Source organism: Triticum urartu, chromosome 5A, assembly GCF_056163025.1.
Source record: "Triticum urartu cultivar PI428250 chromosome 5A, HENAU_Tu73, whole genome shotgun sequence".
Taxonomy (NCBI): Eukaryota; Viridiplantae; Streptophyta; class Magnoliopsida; order Poales; family Poaceae; genus Triticum; species Triticum urartu.
Genome location: NC_141877.1, coordinates 380,652,058 through 380,677,238, shown reverse-complemented (window position 1 = coordinate 380,677,238; position 25,181 = coordinate 380,652,058). Strand labels below are relative to the sequence as shown.

Genomic DNA, 25,181 nt, shown 5'->3' with positions numbered 1-25,181 from the left:
AAGATGCCCTCTGATTTTGAATCTAATATTAAAGAATTTATTACTTCGCAAAAGAATTTCAATGCTTTGATTGAAGAAAATTTGCTTAAGATTGATGAGTTGGCTAGCAACGTTGATAGAATTTCTCTTGATGTTGATTCTTTGAAACTTAGATCTATTCCTCCTAAACATGATATCAATGAGTCTCTCAAAGTCATGAGAATTTCCATTGATGAGTGCAAAGAAAGAACTGCTAGGATGCGTGCTAAGAAAGATTCCTTTATAAGAGCATGTTCTTCTAGTTTCCATGATAATAAAGATGAAGATCTAAAAGTTATTGATGTGTCCCCTATTAAATCTTTGTTTTGCAATATGAATCTTGATAATGGTGGGACTGAATATGATCCACCTTTACCTAGAAGGCGTTCCAAAAATTTGGAGTTCTTAGATCTTGATGCTAAATTTGATAAAAGTGGGATTGAAGAGATCAAAACTCTTGATGTTAATGAACCTACTATTTCGATTTCAAGGAATTTAATTATGATAATTGCTCTTTGATAGATTGTATTTCCCTGTTGCAATCCGTGCTAAATTCTCCTCATGCTTATAGTCAAAATAAAGCTTTTAACAAACATATCGTTGATGCTTTGATGCAATCTTATGAAGAAAAACTTGAGTTGGAAGTTTCTATCCCTAGAAAACTTTATGATGAGTGGGAACCAACTATTAAAATTAAAATTAAAGATCATGAATGCTATGCTTTGTGTGATTTGTGTGCTAGTGTTTCCATGATTCCAAAGACTTTGTGTGATTTGTTAGGTTTCCATGATTTTGATGATTGCTCTCTAAACTTTCACCTTGCGGATTCCACTATTAAGAAACCTATGGGAAAAATTAATGATGTTCTTATTGTTGCAAATATGAATTATGTGCCCGTAGATTTTATTGTTCTTGATATAGATTGCAATCCTTTATGTCCTATTATTCTTGGTAGACCTTTCCTTAAAACGATTGGTGCAATTATTGATATGAAGAAAGGAAATATTATATTCCAATTTTTGTTAAGGAAAGGCATGGAACACTTTTCTAGAAAGAAAATTAAATTACCTTATGAATCTATTATGAGAGCCACTTACGATAGCGCTTGTTGGGAGGCAACCAGATTTTATTTTTATTCCTTGCTTTTTTCTCCTGTTTAATAATAAAGAATTTATCTAGACTCTGTTTTGGTTGTGTTTTTTGTGTTTAATTAGTGTTTGTGCCAAGTAGAACCGTTGGGAAGACTTGGGGAAAGTCTTGTTAATCTTTCTGTAAAAACAGAAACTTTAGTGCTCACGAGAACTACTGCCATTTTTATTTAGATAGTGCTATTTAGTTAATTCTTTTTTAAGATGATTAATAGATAAATGCCTCACGTCCATAAATTTATTTTATAATTTTTGGGGTTCCAGATCTTGCGCTAACTATAGATTACTACAGACTGTTCTATTTTTGACAGATTCTGTTTTTCGTGTGTTGTTTGCTTATTTTGATGAATCTATGGCTAGTAAAATAGTTTATAAACCATAGAGAAGTTGGAATAAAGTAGGTTTAAAACCAATATAAATAAAGAATGAGTTCATTACAGTACCTTGAAGTGGTCTTTTGTTTTCTTTCGCTAACGGAGCTCACAAGATTTTCTACTTTAAGTTTTGTGTTGTGCAGTTTTCAAGTTTTGGGTAAAGATTTGATGGATTATGGAACAAGGAGTGGCAAGAGCCTAAGCTTGGGGATGCCCATGGCACCCCCAAGATAATCTAAGGACACCTAAAAGCCAAAGCTTGGGGATGCCCCAGAAGGCATCCCCTCTTTCGTCTACTTCTATCGGTAACTTTACTTGGAGCTATATTTTTATTCACCACATGATATGTGTTTTGCTTGGAGCGTCTTTTATGATTTGAGTATTTATTTGTTAGTTTCCACAATAATATTTTCTGTACACACCTTTTGATAGAGACACACATTATTCGGAAATTATTAGAATACTCTATGTGCTTCACTTATATCTTTTGAGTTATATAGTTTTGCTCTAGTGCTTCACTTATATCTTTTAGAGCATGGTGGTGGATTTGTTTTATAGAAACTTTTGATCTCTCATGCTTCCCTTAGATTATTTTGAGAGTCTTAAATAGCATGGTGATTTGCTTAAACAATCCTAATATGCTAGGTATACAAGATTAATAATAAAATTCTCTTATGAGTGTGTTGAATACTAAGAGAAGTTTGATACTTGATAATTGTTTTGAGATATGGAGATGCTGATATTAGAGTCATGCTAGTTGAGTAGTTGTGAATTTGAGAAATACTTGTGTTAAAGTTTGTGATTCCCGTAGCATGCACGTATGGTGAACCGTTATGTGATGAAGTCGGAGCATGATTTATTTATTGATTGTCTTCCTTATGAGTGGCGGTCGGGGATGAGCGATGGTCTTTTCCTACCAATTTATCCCCCTAGGAGCATGCGCGTAATACTTTGCTTTGATAACTTGTAGATTTTTGCAATAAGTATGTGAGTTCTTTATGACTAATGTTGAGTCCATGGATCATACACACTCTCACCCTTCCACCATTGCTAGCCTCTCTAATACCGCGCACCTTTCACCGGTATCATACACCCACCATATACCTTCCTCAAAACATCCACCATACCTACCTATCATAGAATTTCCATAGCCATTCCGAGATATATTGCCATGCAACTTTCCACCGTTCCGTTTACTATGACACGCTCCATCATTGTCATATTGCTTTGCATGATCATGTAGTTGACATTGTATTTCTGGAGAAGCCACCATTCATAATTCTTTCATACATGTCACTCATGAGTCATTGCATATCCCGGTACACCGCCGGAGGCATTCATATAGAGTCATATCTTGTTCTAAGTATCGAGTTGTAATTCTTGAGTTATAAGAAAATAAAAGTGTGATGATCATCATTATTAGATCATTGTCCCAGTGAGGAAAGGATGATGGAGACTATGATTCCCCCACAAGTCGGGATGAGACTCCGGACGAAAAAAAGAGGCCATAAAAAAGAGATAGAAAAGGCCCAAACAAATAAAAAAATGAGAGAAAAAGAGAGAAGGGACAATGCTACTATCCTTTTACCACACTTGTGCTTCAAAGTAGCACCATGATCTTCATGATAGAGAGTCTCCTGTGTTATCACTTTCATATACTAGTGAGAATTTTTCATTATAGAACTTGGCTTATATATTACAATGATGGGCTTCCTCAAATTGCCCTAGGTCTTAGTGAGTAAGCGAGTTGGATGCACACCCACTTAGTTCCTTTTGTTGAGCTTTCATATAATTATAGCTCTAGTGCATCCGTTGCATGGCAATCCCTACTCACTCACATTAATATCTATAGATGGGCATCTCCATAGCCCGTTGATACGCCTAGTTGATGTGAGACTATCTTCTCCCTTTTTCTCTCCTCCACAACCACCATTCTATTCCACCTAAAGTGCTATATGCATGGCTCACGCTCATGTATTGCGTGAAGATTGAAAAAGTTTGAGAATGTCAAAAGTATGAAACAATTGCTTGGCTTGTCATCGGGGTTGTGCATGATTTAAATACTTTGTGTGGTGAGGATAGAGCATAGCCAGACTATATGATTTTGTAGGGATAACTTTCTTTGGCCATGTTATTTTGAGAAGACATAATTGCTTAGTTAGTATGCTTGAAGTATTATTATTTTATGTCAATATTGAACTTTTGTCTTGAATCTTTCGGATCTGGATATTCATACCACAATTAAGAAGAATTACATTGAAAATATGCCAAGTAGCATTCCACATCAAAATTCTGTTTTTATCATTTACCTACTTGAGGACGAGCAGGAATTAAGCTTGGGGATGCTTCATACGTCTCCAATATATCTATAATTTTTGATTGCTCCATGCTATATTATCTTCTATTTTGGACATTATTGGGCTTTATTATTCACTTTTATATTATTTTTGGGACTAACCTACTAACCGGAGGCCCAACCCAGAATTGTTTTTTTGCCTATTTTAGGGTTTCGAAGAAAAGGAATATCAAACGGAGTCCAAACGGAATGAAACCTCCGGGAACGTGATTTTTGGAACAAACAAGATCCAAGAGACTTGGACCATACGTCAAGCAACCAACACGGAGGCCACGAGGTAGGGGGGGCGCGCCTACCCCCTCCCCCCCCAGGCGCTCCCTCCACCCTCGTGGGCCCCTTGTTGCTCCACCGACGTACTCCTTCCTCCTATATATACCTACGTACCCCCAAAGAACAGATACGGAGCCAAAACCCTAATTCCACCGCCGTAACTTTCTGTATCCATGAGATCCCATCTTGTGGCCTGTTCCTGAGCTCCGCCGGAAGGGGCATCGATCACGGAGGGCTTCTACATCAACACCATAGCCTCTCCGATGAAGTGTGAGTAGTTTATCTCAGACCTTCGGGTCCATAGTTATTAGCTAGATGGCTTCTTCCCCTTTTTGGATCTCAATAGAAAGTTCTCCCCCTCTCTTGTGGAGATCTATTCGATGTAATCTTCTTTTGAGATGTGTTTGTTGAGACCAATGAATTGTGGGTTTATGATCAAGTTTACCTATGAACAATATTTGAATGTTCTCTGAATTCTTTTATGTATGATTGGTTATCTTTGCAAGTCTCTTCGAATTATCAGTTTGTTTTGGCCTACTAGATTGATCTTTCTTGCAATGGGAGAAGTGTTTAACTTTGGGTTAAATCTTGCGGTGTCCTTTCCCAGTGACAGTAGGGACAGCAAGCACGTATTATATTGTTGCCATCGAGGATAACACGATGGGGTTTTCATCATATTGCATGAGTTTATCCCTCTACATCATGTCATCTTACTTAAGGCATTACTCTGTTCTTATGAACTTAATACTCTAGATGCATGCTGGATAGCGGTCGATGTGTGGAGTAATAGTAGTATATGCAGGCAGTAGTCGGTCTACTTGTCTTGGACGTGATGCCTATATACATGATCATACCTAGATATTCTCATAACTATGCTCAATTCTGTCAATTGCTCAACAGTAATTTGTTCACCCACTGTAAAATACCTATGCTCTTGAGAGAAGCCACTAGTGAAACCTATGGCCCCCGGGTCTATCTTCTTCATATTAAATCTTCCAATACTTAGTTATTTTCATTGCTTTTATTTTACTTTGCATCTTTATCATAAAAATGCCAAAATTATTATCTTATCATATCTATCAGATCTCACTCTCGTGTAGGGATTGACAACCCCTTATCGCGTTGGTTGCAAGGATTTATTTGTTTTGTGTAGGTGCGAGGGACTCGCGCGCAGCCTCTACTGGATTGATACCTTGGTTCTCAAAAACCGAGTTAAATACTTACGCTACTTTGCTGCACCACCCTTTCCTCTTCAAGGGAAAACCAACGCAAGTGCTCAAGAGGTAGCAGTCTACTTAATGAAACACAAGTCTGAGACCTTTGAAAAGTTCAAGGAATTCCAGAGTGAGAATCAACGTGACAGGAAAATAAGTTCTTACGATCAGATCGTGGAGACGACACCGTATGAATTATGGTTTGGGAAGAAACCTAAGTTGAGATGACACCGTATGAATTATGGTTTGGGAAGAAACCTAAGTTGTCGTTTTTGAACGTTTGGGGATGCAATGCTTATGTCAAGAAACTTCAACCTGAAAATCTCGAACCCAAGTCGGAAAAATGCGTCTTCATAGGATACCCTAAGGAAACTATTGGGTATACCTTCTACCTCAGATCCGAAGGCAAGATCTTTGTTGCCAAGAATGGATCCTTTCTAGAGAAAGAGTTTCTCTCAAAAGAAGAAAGTGGGAGGAAAGTAGAACTTGACGAGGTACAGCCTCTCGAACCAGAGAGTTACACAGCTCAGGAAGATGTTTCTGTGGTGCCTACGCCGACTAGAGAGGAAGTTAATGATGATGATCATGAAACTCCGGATCAAGTTACTACTGAACTTCGTAGATCCACAAGGACACGTTCCGCACCAGAATGGTACGGCAACCCTGTCCTGGAAATCATGTTGTTAGACAATGGTGAACCTTCGAACTATGAAGAAGCGATGGCGGGCCCGGATTCCAACAAATGTGAAAGTGTGTTATATCGACTAGAGGGGGTGAATAGGCGATTTTTATGAATTCTTCACTGAGGAATTTCGGGGTGAGGAATTTCCTGGGTGAAGAACTAGTTGCAGCGGAATAAGTACTCAGAAGTAAACATAATAGTGCATGAGCATGGTCTTCATGATGAAATGAAAACAAGCACAGAGTACAGAAAGCGTAAACACAGGATAACACAGGATAAAGACAAATAGACCGAAGAAATTGAACTGAGGAAATAGAGAAAGTCTTCAGTCAAAGTCTTCAAACAGATATGAACAAGCACACAACACAGAAATGATGAAATGGAAGGGTTGAGGAAATGGAACCAGGTAGGTTGGTGAAGACAATGATTTGGTAGACCAGTTCCAACTGCTGTGACAGTTGTACATCTGGTTTGGGCGGCTAGGTATTTAAACCTAAGGACACACAGTCCCAGACACCCAGTCCTGAACACGCAGCTCAGGACACTTAGTCCTCACCATATTCCCCTTGAGCTAAGGTCACACAGACCTCGCCCAATCACTCGTGGTAAGTCTTCAAGTGACTTCCAAACCTTCACAGACTCGGTCACTCACAGACTCGGTCACTCGGCGATCCACAATTTCCTCTTGGATGCTCTAGACCATGATGCCTAACCGTCTGGAAGATGCACGGTCTTCAAAGGTAACAAGCGTCGGATCCATGCAAGATCAATCTCTTCAGTGATGCTCAATCACTTTGGGTTTGTAGGTGTTTGTGGGGTTTTCCTCACTTGATGATTTTCACTCAAAGTCCTCGGAGGATGGGATGCTCTCAAATGACAAGTGTCAGTTTCTCTCAGAGTAGCCAAGCAGCTAGTGGTTGTAGGAGCGGCTATTTATAGCCTAGGGAGCAGCCCGATATGATAAGACATAAATGCCCTTCAATGATATGACCGTTAGGTGGGTAGACATTTGGGACAGCTGGCGCATAGCACAGCAACAGTCGGAATTTTGAGTATCAAATTCCTCAGGGCTATCATGTTCCTCACTGTGTAGGCAATCCGCACTGGCGAATTCCTAACTCCTCAGTCAGAACAAATTCCTCAGAGACCAGAAGAACTTCGTCTCTGTCACTGAAGAAAATGAATGAGCTGTATGAGATTTCCAATGGCTTCACTCGAAGGGATTGGTAGGTGTAGGATTTTGAGTTGAGCATCACTTGGAAATTTTTCCTTAGTATTTCCTTGACCCCCTTTAACAGTACGGTGTTTCCTATGACTCAAGAAAGAGAAAATGAACCTACAAAAACAAAAGTCTTCACGCTGCATGTTCCTCGAATGAATACCAAGTCTTCAGGATTACACCAATTTCTTCACTTTCAAAGTCTTCACAAAGTCTTCAGAAATCCAAGTCTTCAGTGGAAGAACTTCATTTTTAGGGGTCGACTTTCTCTGTAAATATCAAACTCCTCATAGACTTATAGACCTGTGTACACTCACAAACGCACCAGTCTCTTAACCTATAAGTCTTCAATACACCAAAATCACTAAGGGCACTAGATGCACTTACAATCTGCCCCTTTTTGGTGATTGATGACAATATAGGTTAAGTTTTCAACAGGGATAAACATATGAAGTGTAAATACTGATATTGAGGAATTTGATTGCAAGATATAGAAGAACTCCCCCTAAAGATGTGCATAGTGAGGAATATACTTTTGAAGCAATGCACACTTTGAAGAGTAGAATCATGGAGATCTCCCCCTATATCTTGTAATTCATACACGCATTTAACATATAATATGAAGAATTTGAAATGCATGATGAAATATGGTGACTGATGTAGTTCAGCATGCATGTATTAACATTAATGAGGAATAAGCATGCAGAAGAAATCAGCACAAGTATCAGACCACCATAGAGTTTAAGATTACAACTCGATCCAGCAAAGTCTTCAAAAGAACGAGAGTTGTAACTCAGAAAAAATGCCCATATAGGTAGACCCGCTTGAAGACTAACTCAAATTTCTCCCCCTTTGTCATCAAATGACCAAAAGGATCGAAAATGAGGACTAACACCCCTGAAGAATATCAAGTTGATGGAATAGCGCCAGCATTGTTGGGGTCGTTGTCGTTGTAGGGTCTGCCGCAGTGTCGTCCAAGTCTTCAAACTCGTCGGTGACGCGGGATGAAGAATATGAGCTGGCCACCAAGGAAGGGACTTTGACCTTCTTGAATTTCTTCGGTGGAGGTACAGACTAGTCAAAGTTCTCCTTGAGACCCATTTGCTTTAGATATTCTTCACCATACAGATGTGATAAGACAGCCCAGGTGCGACCGAAAACTTCATGGAGGTAGTAATGGTTTTTCTTCACTGCATTATGTGTAGCAATCATGTTGTGAAGAATGGAACCAAACTGACGCTTAACCCATTTATGGTTGCGATCCACCTTCTGGTGAAGACTAAGAAGCAGCTCACGGTAGTCATCACTCTGGGAGCTGTGGCTTGAGGATTTGACTTGGATGCATTTGCAGCAGAGTCATGAGTGGCAGAGTCATCATTGGTGGAATAAGATGCAGCTTTGCGAAACTAGCCATCCAATGGACGAATGCCTTCATCAATGACAACATGTGACTTCCCCTTTTCATCAGTTGAGGTATAAGTCTGCTTGAGGACTTAAATCGGGGGCAGGTAGCTGAGGTGATTCTGAAAATCAGCCTTGTAGTTGAGTGAAGACCTTGTTCTGAGGAATCTCATAATCCAAGGAGCATAAGGCTTCAACTCAAACGGAGAGAGTGCAACATTTTCCAGAGTCCTCATGAAGAAATCATAGTAATTGACAGGAATGATATGAATGATGTCGAATAGCAGATTCTTCATGATGCCAACAATATCCTCATCAGATGAGTCGTGGCCTTTGATAGGACTCATTGTCCTTGTCAGAATGCGATAGACTGTTCTGGGCACATAGAGTAAGTCCTTCACAAGGAATTTGGTCCTTGGGGCTTGGCCGGGCTTCAGAGGCTTCATTAGAACTTGCATGTAATGAGCAGTGAGTTCAGGTTCTTGGTACAGGCAGCGAGCCCCTTCACTGGGTGGACTGATGGGCAGGGCGTGAAGTAATTCAGAGGTCGGTGCCTTATAATGAGTGTTATCGGTCATCCAGTCCAAGACCCAGGTGTTGATATCTTCAGGATCACCTGTGATGTGCAGTGTCGCATAGAACTGAATAATAAGCTCTTATTCCAATCAATAATGTCAGAGCAAAAATTGAGTAGGCCTGCGTCATGAAGCACATCGAGGACAGGAGAGAAACAAGGCAACGATTTCATGTCCACGTGAGGAATATGCTCATGGTAGAAGATTTTGTCCTTGTTGAAAAGCAGCAAAGAATAGAAGTTGGCCTGGCTGGCAGTCCAGAAATGCTTCCTCCTTAGACGAGCAGAGTCATAAGGATTGTAGTTAGTGAAGAATACATGCTCGCCAAAGAAGTCATCAGCCTTGAATTTTTGCTTCTTTGAGAAGGGATCCTTTGGCTTGGGGTGAGGAGTGTCAGTTAATTGCATCACAACTTCAGGGATCTCGATCTCAGGTTCCACAGGCTGAGGAATTTCAGGTACTTCTTCAGTGACAACCTGGGACTTCAATTCTTCATTTACATGTTCATCAGCACTAGTAGCTGGAATTTCTTCATGGATGGATGGAGTTGCACGAGGTTCTTCAGATCCCATTTGGACTTCAATAGTTATTGGGGACCGAGGAATTTGTTGAAGAGGTGTGAACAGAGGAGAGTTGGGGTGCTGACTTTCCCAAAAGTCATCATTCAGCACTGGCGTGGTGCATCCAATGTCCACATTTTCTTCTTCATTCATTTCTTCAACGCCGGCCTCTTCAGCAGTGAACTGAGGCATGGGCGATGAGATTATTGGGGTTGAAGGGATTTCATCCACTTCAATTTCTTCATCCAACTACTCTGACGAAGCAGCAGAAGGAATGTCATCATCTGATCCACTTGGGATCATGTATTCTTCATCAAAAGGAACAAGGTCCTTTGATGGCATGGATGAGACAGGAACAACATCAATTGGATTGTCATAGGAACTTGTCAGTGGCTTCATTTTCTTCGGAGCTGAAGAATCTGATGCAGTTGATGCCTTCCTTTTCTTCACAGCTGCATGCTCTGCAGCCTTGGTCTTCTTCACATCTGATGCAGATGGAAGGATAGGAGTTGGTGTAGGCACAGGAGGAGCAGAGAAATTTGGTTCAAGATCTTCAGGCACAACTGATGCGGTTACCCTGACGTCTTCATTTTCTTCAAGCACAACACTAGTGGTTGCCCTGACAATTTCTTCAGCGGCTGGAATGCAGTCATTAGTCCTGGAATTAGCATTTTCTTCAGCAGCCTGAGTGTCATCAGTGGTTTTGGCATTTTCTTCAGTAGGCTGAGCAGATGCTTCAGCCCGAGGAATTTCTTATTGCGTTTGTGCTGCAACAGTGGAGGTGAAGTTGTCAGCAAGTCTCACAAAACGAACCTTGGCTCCCAGCCAATCAGCGTGGTATGTGTCAAATTCATCACTAAGTTTCTTGATCTTAGATTGAATAGTGAAAAGTTCTTCAGTTGTCATAGAGACAACGTTTTTCTTCAGGAAGCGCTCCTTTTGGTACTGCACTTTCTTGATTTGCCTGGCCTTTTCAAATTTCCATTTCTCTTCCTGAATGAAGTGAGTCAACATATGACTTTGGCCAGGAGTCAACTTGAAATCAGGCATGGGAGTGTTGGGGTCCTTGTGCCAGAGATCAATGTAATCAAGGATCAACTTTGGATCCAATAGCAGAGGCACACTTGTGCCTTTGGCTCTAGCGGCCCTGACTTGCATGTCCCTAATTATTTCAGCAAGTTCTTCATCATCAGCTTCGTCTTCATCAGACGGCACTTGAAAATCGACCTACTTCTTTTGAGGACTTGGTCGAGAGCCTTGTCTAGCAGTTGCCTTGGTCTTCAGCAGAGTGGGGCCAATTGAAGAATGCAGTGGAGCTGAAGAACTTGCAGAGGCACCTGAGGCAATAGAGATGTCTGTTGTCCTTTGGCATGAGGCAAGATGCGCAGGTGCGGAGGACTTTGACGGAGGAGCTGAGAACTTTGAAGGAGCTGGTGTGGGTTGAGGAATTGGCTGTGAGGGCTTTGAAGAAACTGGCCGTGAGGGCATTTCTGAGGAACTTGTCCGTGAGGGCATTTGGGTAGAAGCACTTGGCTTATGAGATGGCTTCTTTGGCATTGCCTTCTTGGGCTTACTTGCAGAGGCCTCAGCAATGGCAACAGCAGCAGAGTCTTTATTGAATTTTCTCACTGCTTCCTTAGCTACTCTGGCAAGCTTGGCCTGGCGCTTGGCCCATTCATCAGGATAATCCTCACCACGCTTGAGGCTGGTGGGATCAGCTTCTTGACCAGGTGACAAAGGAGGTCTTGGGCATGGAAGATAAAGAGCGAATTTCTTCATATACTTGGGAGTGACATATCTGTATTCCCTCCATTCCTGTGCCCATCTCCTCCCTATCCTTTGGATGCGCATTTTGCACTCATTCTTAGTTTCCTTCCCATGGGTGGCCTCATCAGGAGTGCAATAATCCTTGTATATGTCCTCAGGGATTTCAAACGCAGTGTTGACTTCTAGCTTCTTTCCTCCCTTATGAGGTTTCTTGCCATCTGCCATTTTCTTCAGCTGAGGGTTTTTAATGATTGAGTTCTCTGAAGAGGTATGCAACTTTTCTTCGAGAAACGCTGCAAATGAGTTAAGTTGATGAGAACCTAATGATTCAGCAGCGGACATGTGTACCTGTGAATAGAGTATAGGTGCGAAGAATTTGGAGAGGTCATATGCGTTCTCAGAAGTTTTTGCAAAAAGAACAAGGTTGAGGAAATTGACCAAATGAGTCTTGAGGAATTTCACTAAGCATTCTTTGACTTAGGTTCCAGAGTTGTACAGATTTGAAAATCCACACAGTTGAGGAATCTTGAAGAAAAATGTTGCTTAAAGAAACAGATCAAGAACAGATGACATGTGAGGTGTTTAGTGTGTGAAGAATTGAGGAATAAACACCTTTTGAAGATTTGAAGAAAACATCAGAATCAATAAGGGCAGTAAAAGTAACTTTTAATTACCCTTGACGAAGAACATGACGAATTAGGAAGTGTAGATTTGAAGCTCGTCGGTTCAGATCTTCCACGCCCTAACTTGGTTGTGGAAGACAGCTACGGCAGCGGCAGAGTGAAGAAATCCGCGTTCGACGTGAGTACGACGGCGACGAGGTCGAGGCAGTGAAGCTCTTCCTCACCGGTGACGATGGAAGTAGCGGCGGCGTTAGGGTTGGGGAGCTCGAGCGAGGGAGTGAGGTCGAGCGGAGTAAAAATGAAGTGAGGAAGGGAGAGGGGTATTTATAGTCGAAGTGAAAAACCGCTCGCCCGAGGAAATAGGACGGACGTGCCCTGACCTTTATCATTCGCTTGACATGTATCACCCACGTATAGAGAGGTGGCAATCGTGCGAGATCATGGGTGAATAGATAAACATCGCATAGAATGCAGAACGGTTTGAGCGGCAAAGCCGAAAATTTAGATAAGATAGGTTTTAAAGTTTCGTTCGCAATTTCTTCAATTGAAAGGACACAGTGAAGATTTTGAACGAGATTTAAATAGAACGCACATGAAGAATTTGTGAATAGACTGGGTTGAGTTTAGCATAGAGGGAGAAGGGTCCGATCACATTCACTTAGCAGAAAGAGCAAATAGAAGAAATAACAATAAGTGAATGTTGTAGAGGACATAAACTCAACCCAGTGGGCAATTCTGTTACCATCAGTCACTGTAAGGGCGCGACGCGTGGACCACCCGACCTCCTCCCCAGCGTGCCACCGCCCGGCTCCCTCCCCAGCGACGCGCCTCCAGACTCCTTCTTTCCTCGCCAATGTATGCTGCGTGACCTGAGCGCCCGGCTGCCGCATAAAAGGTTGCGCACCGCCGCCGGCCCAACCGTCCCCGTCAGGATCCCCCGCCTCCCACCGTGGCTCCTCGCCGCCACCATGAGATCCCAGCCAGCAGGCTCCCCCGAGTGCCCAGTGCCCGGCCGCCTCGCTTCCATCACCGGTCGTTGCCCCTCCACCTTGCCTCCTCCCACAACCCCGATCTAGATCCAGCAACCTCCACCAGGATGCACGTCGGTCTCGCTGTGGTCACATCGGCAGTCCAACTGGTCGCCCTGTGGCCGGTCGCTCAAAGTGCTGTGTATAGGCCACCCCGTGCTCTACCCTGGGCCTGGCTTAGCTTTCTCCCTCCCATCATATCTCTCATTTGCCTACTTGTCCTGCTCTGTTTCCATCTCCTGAACTGTTGATCATGCATCAACTCTCTCGCTATGTGGTGTTCTTGCTCCCTCTCTCGTAGCTACAACATGGTCACAGACTAGCTGATGGATCCAAAAAAAGATTATGGATAATTGTTATTCTGATCTCTAGTTTCTATGAACTGATGGGTAAGATTCTCTCTCTCATGCTCTCTCTCTCCTCATCCTTTGTAGTTTGTGTGAACTGATAGTTTAGACTATGAATTACATGCTTTGTAGTTTGTATGAACTGATAGTTAAGACTCGATGAACTCAATGCTTTGTAGTTTGTGTGAACTGATAGTTGAGACCTCGAAGAGTTGTCCATCTCGACTTGGTGAACTCATAGCTGGTAGTTTTGTGAAGTGAAAATTCTTTTTCAAGTTCTTGTGGTATTTGATACTTTGTGAGCTGAGAGTTGATACTTTGAGATGGATGTATTATCAGGCGTGAAAATGATGTCAAATATGTGTAGTTTAATGGATGGGTGTTATCTAGATACTTTTAATCTGAAGGTAGTTGCATCACTAAGGAAAGTAAAAAAATAGTATTTTTTATAGACAAGAAATGGGCATTTGGCTCAGTAATCGTCCATTAGTAGAGGTATTGTCACTTGACCATTTTCCAGAACTAGTTTCAATTCATGGACTACCGGCACTTGCAAAATGAAAGAGGCTGACCATATCAAAGTGCCCAAACTTGAAGCAAAGGAGATGAGATGCTACAAAAAGGTACATATGCTAATAGTAGTTTTACCTTCCAGCCTTTACTCCGCTCTTGTCTGAAGTTTCTGAAAGCAAATCATTAACTTAAAATTCCCCACCTCTTCAACGGGTCTAGCCATAGCTGCAGACAGGAGAGGATAAAAAATGCATGGATTAATTGGAACAAATCACACATAGGCTATGGGCTACGGATCACACACACATATTAGCAGAATGTGCTATGGATTAGATTGATTGATACCTCCTAGTGTAGTATTTCTGTAACTGTATTTGGTCTGCACTTATAGGATTTAGGGAAGTACTGCAAAAATGTCTTGCATTCAGTTACAGAGGTAGTGTCTGATAAACAACATCAGTTCTCATATAAAAAGTGTCTTAAGTCCACCTTGCAAAACAACATCAGTTCTGTACAAAACAACAATCTCTCACACATAGTACAACAACTTGTTGTTACTTCTATGGAGGCACTAACCTCATAATTTTTTTGGACCAACCACTGACTTGAGAATTAGACATGGTGCTCACTATATTCTCTCAACCTTGATTGTCTTGCAGTGCTTATAAGCTTAATTGTGAACAGAACACTTTATTTCTTGTTTTTTTATACTCAGAATAAACCTTATGAACGTTCAGATCAGGGAAACAGGAGGGCTCACCAACAAAAGCCACTAAAAAGTATAGAAATTTATAGGGGTGGGTGAAGTACAAGAATACAAAAAGTTAAGAGTTGAGAAAGCGAAAAAGTTCAGAGGCCTCTTCCATTCACAAACGCACGCCTCTGTAGAGAAGGTAGCGAGTGCTCTTTGTGATATTAATTTGATCAAAACTGAACAAGGTGTTCCCATTTTAACTAAGCCTTCTCCATTATTTCTATGATACATTTTGCATAGATGATAGTACATCTGCAGTTTTTTGTGAAAAGTTGAGACACTGAACATGTCTACTGCATGTTGCATATCTAGTTAGGTCAGATTGTACTGTTCACTTAGTATTATATTTTTTGAAACTCACCCAGAAACAATTGCTGAGATGTATTACATAGCCTCCTGCCAACATAACTATAAAAATATACATTCAGGGTGACCGAGTTCAGTGAATATGTGTTAGAAAACTTCAATTCAACAATGCACTTAAGTTCAATGCAGAAATAGAATACGGAATTGGCAACTTATCCTCCGGCAGCCGGTGATGCTCCCCTGCCACCACCCTGCCTCCTCCCCGATGGTGCTACGCCACCACCGCGTACAGGCAGTTCGCAGCCACCACCCCTGTCCGTTCAATGTCGCCGATGTGGATCCGCGTCCCACTCCAATGCCATGGCTTATAATTCAACGGCAAACAGTGGAGCCTGCTGGAGGAGTCGCGGGGTCGAGGACCTCCTGCTCAACAGTACAACTTCTTGTTTTGTGGCCGGTCACTCAAGGAGCTGAGTGCAGGCTGCTCCTTGCTGCAAGCTGCTACTGCACCTACGATTCTCTGGCTCAGCTGCAACCTTTCTACTGCTGCTGATGCATGCCCCTTGCCCACCGACACCACCTACCTCCGCCGCCGCGACCTCGCCCGGATCAGCCGCCCTTGCCCCCGCTCCCTCCGCCACCAGTTCCCTCGCCAACCCCCGATGCACCTGCTCCCATGGCTGTCGCGCCCCTAACCCACCACCACCACCTCCAGATAGAAATACCAATCCGGTCACTCATGTTGCGTTGTGCCAGGGAACCTTCCTCGGCTCTTCCCCTTGACGACGAGATACATCGACCAGCGGTATGTCTGTGTGGCCGACAAGGTGGCCGGAAAGTGCCAACCGGACGTCTGTGTCTAGCCTGACTTGGGATGGCTTCTGGGCAACTGCAGGTTAGAAAAGTTCAATATAAGAGTGATAAGAATTCAATGCAAAAAACTGCAGTTTAGAAATCATCTTATATTCTCTCCCGAAAAATAAGTTTGTCTTCTAAAGGTTGAAGTGAATGGGCTAGGAAGCTTTATAAGAAATTGTATTGTTTCCGTGTCTACATTCCATAGTAGAAGGTGCATCATGGTAAAAGCTAGGTTTGGTGTGTAACCTAGAGTACATGAGAGCCTCATGTTCTCTGAACATATTCAGAGTTTAACCGATTCAGTGCAAGTTTCATGTACTGATCCGTTTAACCTGTGGATGTGTTTAAAAAACAAATGATTGGCATGTACTGAAAATGCCTTAAAAACGGAGAGTAAATCAGTGAGTTTCTAGTACCTAAATTGCAGAAGTTCATTGACAAAGAAAATATCAGTACAAGTATCGTGTAGTTCATGTTTAGATGTCGGGCAAGCTAAAAAATTAGAGCTCGAGAAATAAATAAACCTGAACCACCAGGAAGGTCGCTGGAAACAAATCCTCTGTAAGTTCACCAGTCCGTTCATGATAAGATATTCTATGGAACATTTGCAAACAGTAGGGATTTTGTATTGCTTGTACCGGTTTTGTTCATGAATGTATGTATCAGTTTGATGTTTTGAGATAGCTCAAATTACTTCCAACTGTGAAGATTGACATGCATATATTTAACCTGTGGATGTGTTTAAAAATCAAATGTTTGGCATGTACTGAAAATGCCTTAAAAACAAATAGTAAATAGCATCAGTGAGTTCTAGTACCTAAATTGCAGAAGTTCATTGACAAAAAAATATCAGTAAAAATATGGTGCTTCAGTTAGAAGATCACTGATGCTATTTGCTTCATAGTTTCTCTATTGTTTTAACTTTTATTTGAAGCTTTTCGTTTGTAAATTCGGCATCTTTTTTTTGTTTACAGACTATAAGCATTATACTGGTACTTGGACTAGAGTACAAGTATTACTTCCAGGCAAGTTCGAAATGAAACCCGCAACATGTTCTTTGTTCATTTTAGCAAATAGGTGAGAGAGAGCACTGGATTGCCTGAAACCTGTTTGATGCTTTATCCATGAGACTTCAACGCTTTAAAAAAAGACAGGATGTGCGCACCTGTTCGTATAGCAACAAAGAGAAAAAGGCTAGTGCTCCTAGTGATGCCCATTAGAATATGAAGTGTACGTGCATCTACTAATCCACCCATCTAATGTTTTATTAATTTTAATACTTCTCTTCTTTCTCATGGCTTTATTTTGAAAATATACTAGGTTTTTGTGAACTAGTGAAGTTCAAAAAAAAATGATAAGAAAGTTCAGATGCAAAAATTTACACAGTACATTATATAAGAAAAATAGAAAGTAATGTTGTAAATTTCACTAGCTCATTATGCAAAGATAAAAGAAGTGAAGTGTGGATGTTCACTTTGCAAACTAAAAGTAGTTCTTCCCTGGAACCTACATCAGTTCATGGTTGTGGAAAAACAACATGAACTTTTACATCTTCATAGCATCCTTTAGACGCATCTGAAGCGACATATGCAGAGCCATTCGCCCGAGGTATCGGAATAATTCTATGTTGTTTGTGTTCATTGGATTTCCGGATTGTTGGCGCAAGTGATGTGTTCTGTTTTTGCCTGTTCAGTCCAAGTGGGAGAGCAAAAGTAAGCACTGTCTGCTTAGAAGTTGTGTTTGAAACCCATTTTTAATAGTGAAACAAGTAAATCAGTGTGGTAATGCTTTATTGTTATAGTTCTTAAGTGACTGAAATTTTGACCATGTGTTTAGAGTTAAGCAACTACATAAGTTGCATGCTGTATTGATCTACTTGTCATGCTGAAGTTCATTGGCTTCTTAAAATTTCTGATATAAACAAGCTGGTGGCCGCCCATCTCTGCATGCATTTTATTTGGGATGTGTAAGGCTCTCTATAGATCATGTTATGAGTAATGCAATTGGACGAGGTTGCTAGGAAAATTATGGGGGTTTTGGTGGCCAAGTATTATTGATAAATTCTGAAGCATCAGCACTTTTCTCTGTTCTTTTCTCTCTTCGAAATTTCCCAAAGCATCAGTACTTTCTATCAGGAACACCATGTTATTTCTGCAAATTTCCATTATGCTTGTATGTCCAAAATATGTACATTTACTGCTTTTGATTTGTTGTAGTGCAGAGAAGTTACCCTGTTGCGGGATGACCTGCAGGCTCCTTCTCCACGTCGACACAATTGCAGGACCAATATGCTACTGACCATGCAAGCTTTCTCAAGGAGCTTGTGTCCAACGATACTGAAAGGAAAAATGGAGTAAAAGTGCTACTGCTCCAGTTTTGAACTTCTTATTCAGTCATGCTATTACTGAGTGAAAAATGGAGTGAAAGTGTATTGCAATTGATCTCTCTTAGACCCTGGCAATCCTCTATTTATTCTTTGTTTGCTTGTTTTTTGGCCTGTAATTCAAGAACTTTGACCTTCGTAATTCGGTTGTTGGCTAATTTGTTATGCCCAGTACAAACCTTTAAATCTGAAGAGGCTTCTAATAGCAAGAAAATGTGCAGTCGATGTGGTGTATGTCATTCATGTAAGAAAATGTGCAGTCGGTGTGCTGTAATTCAAGAAGGTATACATGACAGCTTGATGTGTGTGCAAGGACAAAAAATGGTTTGAATCAAAAATATTGATCAGTAGGAATTAAAAACAAATTATCAGTTTGAAAAATAAAAGATGGTTAGCTTTTGGTATTCTGTGCCGTTGTCGTCCAAGAAAACGTCCTAGTTCTGCAACTGATCAGTCCAGATGGGACAAGGAGATCAGTCCAACAGGCGCATCTCAAGTGACATGTCAGTGCGTCGCCCACCCGTCCCCATGCCTCTCCGCCGCACGTCGTGTCGTGCTGGCTTGCCATCAACCACCGTTGTGGCTCAGCCCTGCAGTGCTTCCACGATCATCACACACATCCTTCTTCTATCGTTGCCCTCACCTTGCTCTCCTGCATATTGTCATTGTAAAAACACAACAAGTTCACAACTAAAAAAGTTGTAAGTTCAACACGATGTCCCAGATAAGTTCGAAAAAAAGCTCAAACAAAATGGAACCCAGTGAAAATTCAAATGGTAAAAGTTCAAGTCACAAAACGAGAGAAGTGCAAAACATCGTTGCAAGAAAATTGAGTTTAAAAAGCAAACACATGAATTTTTTTCCTTTTGAAAAAATATTATTTAGTTCAACGGTATAAACTATACAAGTTCGGGGACTATGATACCCAAAAAACAGAGTGAAGTCTAGTATGTGAAAACATGCTCAGTACAAACACATACGAATATCAGTTCAAGTACTATTTTCTCCGAACCATTCAAAATTACTCTGAAAAATACCTCAGTACAAATGCATATATAGATCAGTATGACTACTCTGTTTTTCAGACGGAAAAATAGCACGACGGGCCTTACCTTATTCAAAATTAATCTTAAATGGTTGCAAATTTGAGAAAACGTTCAACATGACTAAGTTTTATATTTTTGATAGCTTTTCAACGGTATATTATTTGCCGCATTTCGATAAACTATTACAAAAATCACATGTTTGGTGAGGTAAAACAAAGTAAAAAGGTGAAAATGTCATTAAATACACTTGGAAGTACAAATGTAAAAAATAAATAAGTTATGATTCCTGTGAGGTAGGAAGTTTGGAGAAGAAAACATAAGTTTTAGAAAGAAGAAAATGGTAAAAATGTAAGTCCATTCAACTATATAAACCATAAAGGTATGATGGTGATGATACCATCAGTAAGGATAAGGATGAGAAAGAAAATTAAAAACTAAAACTAAAAAACATCGATTGATTATTTTGTGAGAAGTACAAACTCTCTAGTACCAAGTACCATAAATTAAAAAATAAAAATTGCATCAGTTCTGACTCAAGGGACAATAAATTTGCAAAAAAAGATTGTAGCAGTAAAAGTTCGGAGGAAAAAAGCAATTTAACAAATGGAAAAAACCACAAGTTCATAACTACAAAAGTTGTATGTTCAAACATGGCGTCTCAGATAAGTTTGGGAAAAAGCTCAAACAAAAAAAAACCCACGAAAATTCAAATGGTAAAAGTTCAAGTCGCAAAATGCAAGAAGTCCAAAACATTGTTGCAAAAAAAATTGAGTTTAGAAAAAGAAACATGCACAACATTTTCTTTTCGAAAAAATATCATTCAGTTCAATGATATAAACCATGCAAGTTCAAGGGCTATGAAAACTGTAACCTATTGAAAAGTTACGAGGAAAAGCCGTACCAAAAAAGAGAGTAAAATCTAGTCTGTGAAAACACGCTCAGTTCAAACCCATACGGACATCAGTTCTAGTACTTTTTCGGAACCATTCAAAATTACTCTATGAAAAATACCTCCTATGTACAAACACACACAGAGATCAGTACGAGTGCCGTCACGAGTGCCGCAGTCGTCGCCCACGCCTCGGCACCCATCATTGCGCCTAGGGTGGGGCCTAGGTTATTGGGAGGGAGGCGGGCGGGTGGAGGGATCGGCCGTGAGCAGCTCGGTCGACGGCTGGAGTGGCCAACGGAACGGGAAAAGAGCGGGAGGGAGCTCCTATTTACTCTTTTAATAAAAATGATTAGTTCAATGAAATGACAGCATCAATACAAACGCTCGAATTCATCCGTTCAACAATAGTAACACGATGGCGTAATGAACTGCTAAAAAAGAATAATATCCCCCTCATAAAAATACAATCAGCCCCCTATGATCTTAGGTTCATGTCCTTGCAATTGAGCCCCCTCATAAAAATACAATCAGCCCCGTGTAAAAATACAACCAGCCCCTGATAAAAAATGAAACTGCATTCAGTGCGGCAGTGAAACGCAAGGGAGCGTGGCCATGCAGACTGCATAGCGGATCACGGAGAGAAGGAAAGGGAGATTGCGCCATTAGTGTGAGGTGGACTGCACGGCGAGGAGCTCTGTCTCGACTGAACTAAACTGCAAACAACTTGTAAAACCCACTCCCTTTGTTCCGATTTTATTTGTTGTTTAAGATCTGTTCCGACCAGGTGAAAAACGCAAGAAATTACATTTTTGCCCCTCCACCCAGAATGATACCCCTCCGCCAGATTTGAATCCACCCAGCTCCACCTCCGCCCCCACCTTTGCCGCCCTGCTCCTCCTGGGCCTGGTCATCCTACCGCCCTGTCCTCCTAGGTGTGGTCATCTCCACGACGGCCATCTCCTGGGCGTGGTCTGCTCCTCTGCCTCCTCCTGCAAATCAAATACAACAAGCAGTCACAAGCAGTTCATCACAGCAAATCAAATCAAGGGAAGTAAGGCTAGTAGTAATCCACGGAAGTACTCCAACAAATCAAATCAAATCTAGGGGAGTAAGGTAGCATAAGTTAATGTCAGCAGTACACAACAGCAGTTGAGGGCTCGACAAAAGCCTCAGAGAAGAGAAGTCAAAGGAAAAGTTTAATTTACTTTTATCTGAAAAGGAGTACTTAGAGAAGAGAAGAGAGAAAGAAGAGAGAGAAAAGAGCAAGAGGAGTACTTTCATTTACTGAAATTTTTACTTAAATTTAGGTAAAGTTTCAGCTAAGAAAAGGAAAAGGAAAAGGAAAAGAAGAGAGAGAAAAGAGAGCACGAGGAGTATCTAAAAGGAGTGCTCAGAGAAGAGAAGAGAGGAAGAAGAGAGATTAAGAGAGGAAGAAGAGAGAAAGAAGAAAGAAGAAGAGAGTAAGAAGAGAGAAGAGAGAAAGAAGAAAGAAATGGAAATGTTTCATTTACTGAAAAGTTTTAGTTAAAGGAAAGGTTTTAGTTAAATAAAATTAAAGGAAAAGTTCCAGTTAATTAAAATTAAGCTACAATAGCAGCAAGCTACTCATATAAGCACAGAAGCAAGCAGCAGCAGGAATAGTTTCATTAAGAGAAGAGAAGCTGCACTGTACTCCTTCAAGCTACTCCTACTACTGGAGTACTCTTGAATGACTAATACTACTGGAGGAGTACTCCTGAATGACTAAATTATTGGCCTATTCATTTGTTAACTGAAAAGGTTTAAGTTAATTAAAGGAAAATGTTTCAGTTTATTTTAATTAACAAAAAATATTTCAGTTAATTTTAATTAAGACAAAAGGTTTCAGTTAATTTTAATTAACTGAAAAGGTTCAAGTTAATTAAAGGAAAAGGTTTCAATGTATATTAATTAACAGAAAAATGTTTCAGTTAAAGTAGAGAAGAAAATACTCCTGCACTTTACTGAAAAAGAAGAGAGGAAGAGCGGACACTGCTGCACTTGCTACAGAGAAGAGAATAGCAAATCAGCTATTGAAACTACTCTTTGCAAGCAAAATTGCAAGGAAACTGGAGTATTTATAATGTCCACATCCACAGCAGACCAACAAACTGCAATGGAACAACAAATTAACTGAACTATAAGCAGCAAGTGACGGCGGATCCGTGCCTCGACGGAGTGGAGACAAGGAACAGAGGGTCCATGACATGTTGTCCATGGCGAGGGTGAACTTCACACAAAATTGCATAACCAAAACATCGCTAGCTAGCGACAGGCACACAAGAAAGTGGTCGAGACAAGGAACTGTACCTTTTCTGAAGGAAGCTTGTTCAAACTCAGCCTTCTCGTTGTTAAATCTTTCACTCTACTATAGGCAATTCTCAGCTTCTTGTTTGAGCTTCCCAACTGATTTTGTCTTCTTGACAACCTCTTCCTGAATAAGAAAGCTAACACCTTGGTAAATTCGGACACTATGTCTACAATATAGGCTTAATCAAGTACAGCCATATCCTGACAAACAATTTATCACACAATCATGGCTATATATGTACTTCTCTTCAGTATATTTTATATCTAATTATGGATGCAAGTATGGGCTATTGAGCGACGCACCAACCCATCTAGTTAAGTGATATTTGTGTAAAGTGAATGACCCTACTGGTGAAATCTCATTGTTAAAGGAAATGGGTAGCACATCAGCCTACTTGCACCTAGACATACATTCACAAGTACTCAGAGAATACCACAGAACTATGAACAGCAGAGGTAGAGAGCAAAGGGGCGTACACTCAAACATATGTCTTTACAACAAACTACAGTTTTTCAACAAGATTTTTTGGTAATGGGGCATCCACCCGAACCACACCACCCTTTTTTCCTACAAAAATAAGTGAACCTCAAGAGAAAATCACTAGCGGACTACATTTGCACTTCCATTTATCTTCAGAAAAACACAAAATAGTAAACTGCAGCAGACGACGACATGAACCTCTCATCGCTGTGCTTGCAGGAGGCCGTCAGGGGCGAACGGTAGGTGGCGCCGGGTGGACTGCAGCATTGGCGCCGCACGGGGTGAGGAACGGCCAGAACGGAGCTCTGCCGGCCACCCGGCCACGGGCTCGGAATCGGGAGGCTCCGGGGTCACGCGCCCGGCCAAAACGGAGCTCCGCCGGCCACCCAGCCACGGGTTCAGAATCGGGAGGCTCTGGGGTCGCGTGCCCAGCAAGAACGGAGCTCCGCCGGCCACCCGGCCATGGGCTCGAAATCAGGAACCGGGGCCGGCCGCTCCACTCGCTCGGGAAAGGCGGGGAGGAGGAGGAGGTGGGGAAGGGGCGTACGAGCATGAAGTCGTTCGAGCAGCCGGGGATCTTGGGCGCGTCGGCGTCCTAGTAGACGATGTTGTCACCGGCGGACGCCCCCGCGAGCGCCGCCACCGTCGCCCATCGCTGCGCCTAGGGTGGGGCCTGGGTTGCCGGGCGGGTGCGGGAGGCGGGCACGTGGAGGGATCGGTCGACGGCTGGAGTGGCCGGTGGAGAGAGGGGGAGGGAGCTCTTATTTACCCTTTTAATTAAAACGATCATTACAACGAAATGACATCATCAGTACAACCGCTCAAATTCATCAGTTCAACAATAGCAACAGAATAATATTCTGTTACACGTAACAGAATAGTCCAGATGTGTATATATATATATACACATATAGTCAAAGAAGAAAAACAACGGAAATAGTGAAAACAATGCAAGTTGAAAAACAAATGAGGAATTTCAAAGAGGAATAACTCAATCGAAGATTTTCAACATTTGGTGGTGGCGTGACCCACCGTATAAGAATGATGATTTCAGACACTGCATACAATTGTCGTAGGGTTTTGAGAATCAAATTCTTCGTTAATTTCTTCACACTTAGAGTGTTATTCTTCATTGAAGAAAAACGTTTCTTCATGTGTTGCACATCTAAGTCATCAATTTTGTCTAGGTGTTAGGATGAGTGTCCTTTTCAAAGAACATTCGAAGATTTTAGGATATTTAGCTCACACCGCAACTTGCTAAATCTCTTCTCATCCAAGGGCTTTGTGAAGATGTCGGCTAGCTGTTCTTCAGTCTTCACATGCTCAATAGAAATGTCGCCCTTCAACACATGATCACGAAGAAAATGATGATGAATCTGAATGTGCTTTGCCTTTGAGTGCTGAACTGGGTTATGAGCAATCTTGATGGCACTCTCATTGTCACAGTAGAGTGACACATTCTTCACGTTGACGCCGTAGTCCTTGAGTGTTTGCTTCATCCATAGTAGTTGAGCACAGCAAGAACCAGCAGCAATGTACTCAGCTTCAGCAGTAGACAGTGATACGCAGTTCTGTTTCTTCGAGGACCAATAGACCAAAGATCGTCCAAGAAAATGGCATGTGCCAGATGTTGACTTGCGGTCCACACGATCACCAGCATAGTCAGAGTCTGAATATCCAATGAGATCAAAAGCCGAGCCCTTGGGGTACCATAATCCAAGTGTTGGTGTGTGAGCTAGATATCGAAGAATATGCTTCACAGCCTTATGGTGTGATTCCTTCGGTGTAGCTTGAAATCGGGCACACATGCAAACACTAAGCATAATATCTGGCCTAGATGCACATAAGTACAATAAAGAACCAATCATGGAGCGGTATACCTTTCGATCGAAGTCAATACCATTTTCATCAGTGCATATATGACCATTTGTGGGCATAGGGATTTTGACTCCTTTGCAATCTTGCATGCCGAATTTCCTCAGTACATCCTTGAGGTATTTCTCCTGAGATATGAATATGCCATTGCGCTGTTGACGAA

The 25,181-nt window shown here is 41.5% G+C and overlaps 1 long non-coding RNA gene across 2 annotated transcripts; it reads right to left on the bottom strand.

The window, feature by feature from the left end:
* Nucleotides 1–20,772: 20,772 nt before the first annotated feature.
* LOC125556026 (uncharacterized) lies at nt 20,773–23,883 on the bottom strand. 2 transcript variants are annotated; one of them, XR_015603316.1, is made up of 3 exons: nt 23,342–23,883; nt 22,663–22,786; nt 20,773–21,323 (listed from the first exon to the last, which is right to left on the bottom strand). It is a non-coding gene; the product is annotated as an uncharacterized LOC125556026 (long non-coding RNA). The 2 variants fall into 2 exon arrangements; XR_015603317.1 differs by having other exon boundaries at nt 23,691–23,883.
* Nucleotides 23,884–25,181: the final 1,298 nt, after the last annotated feature.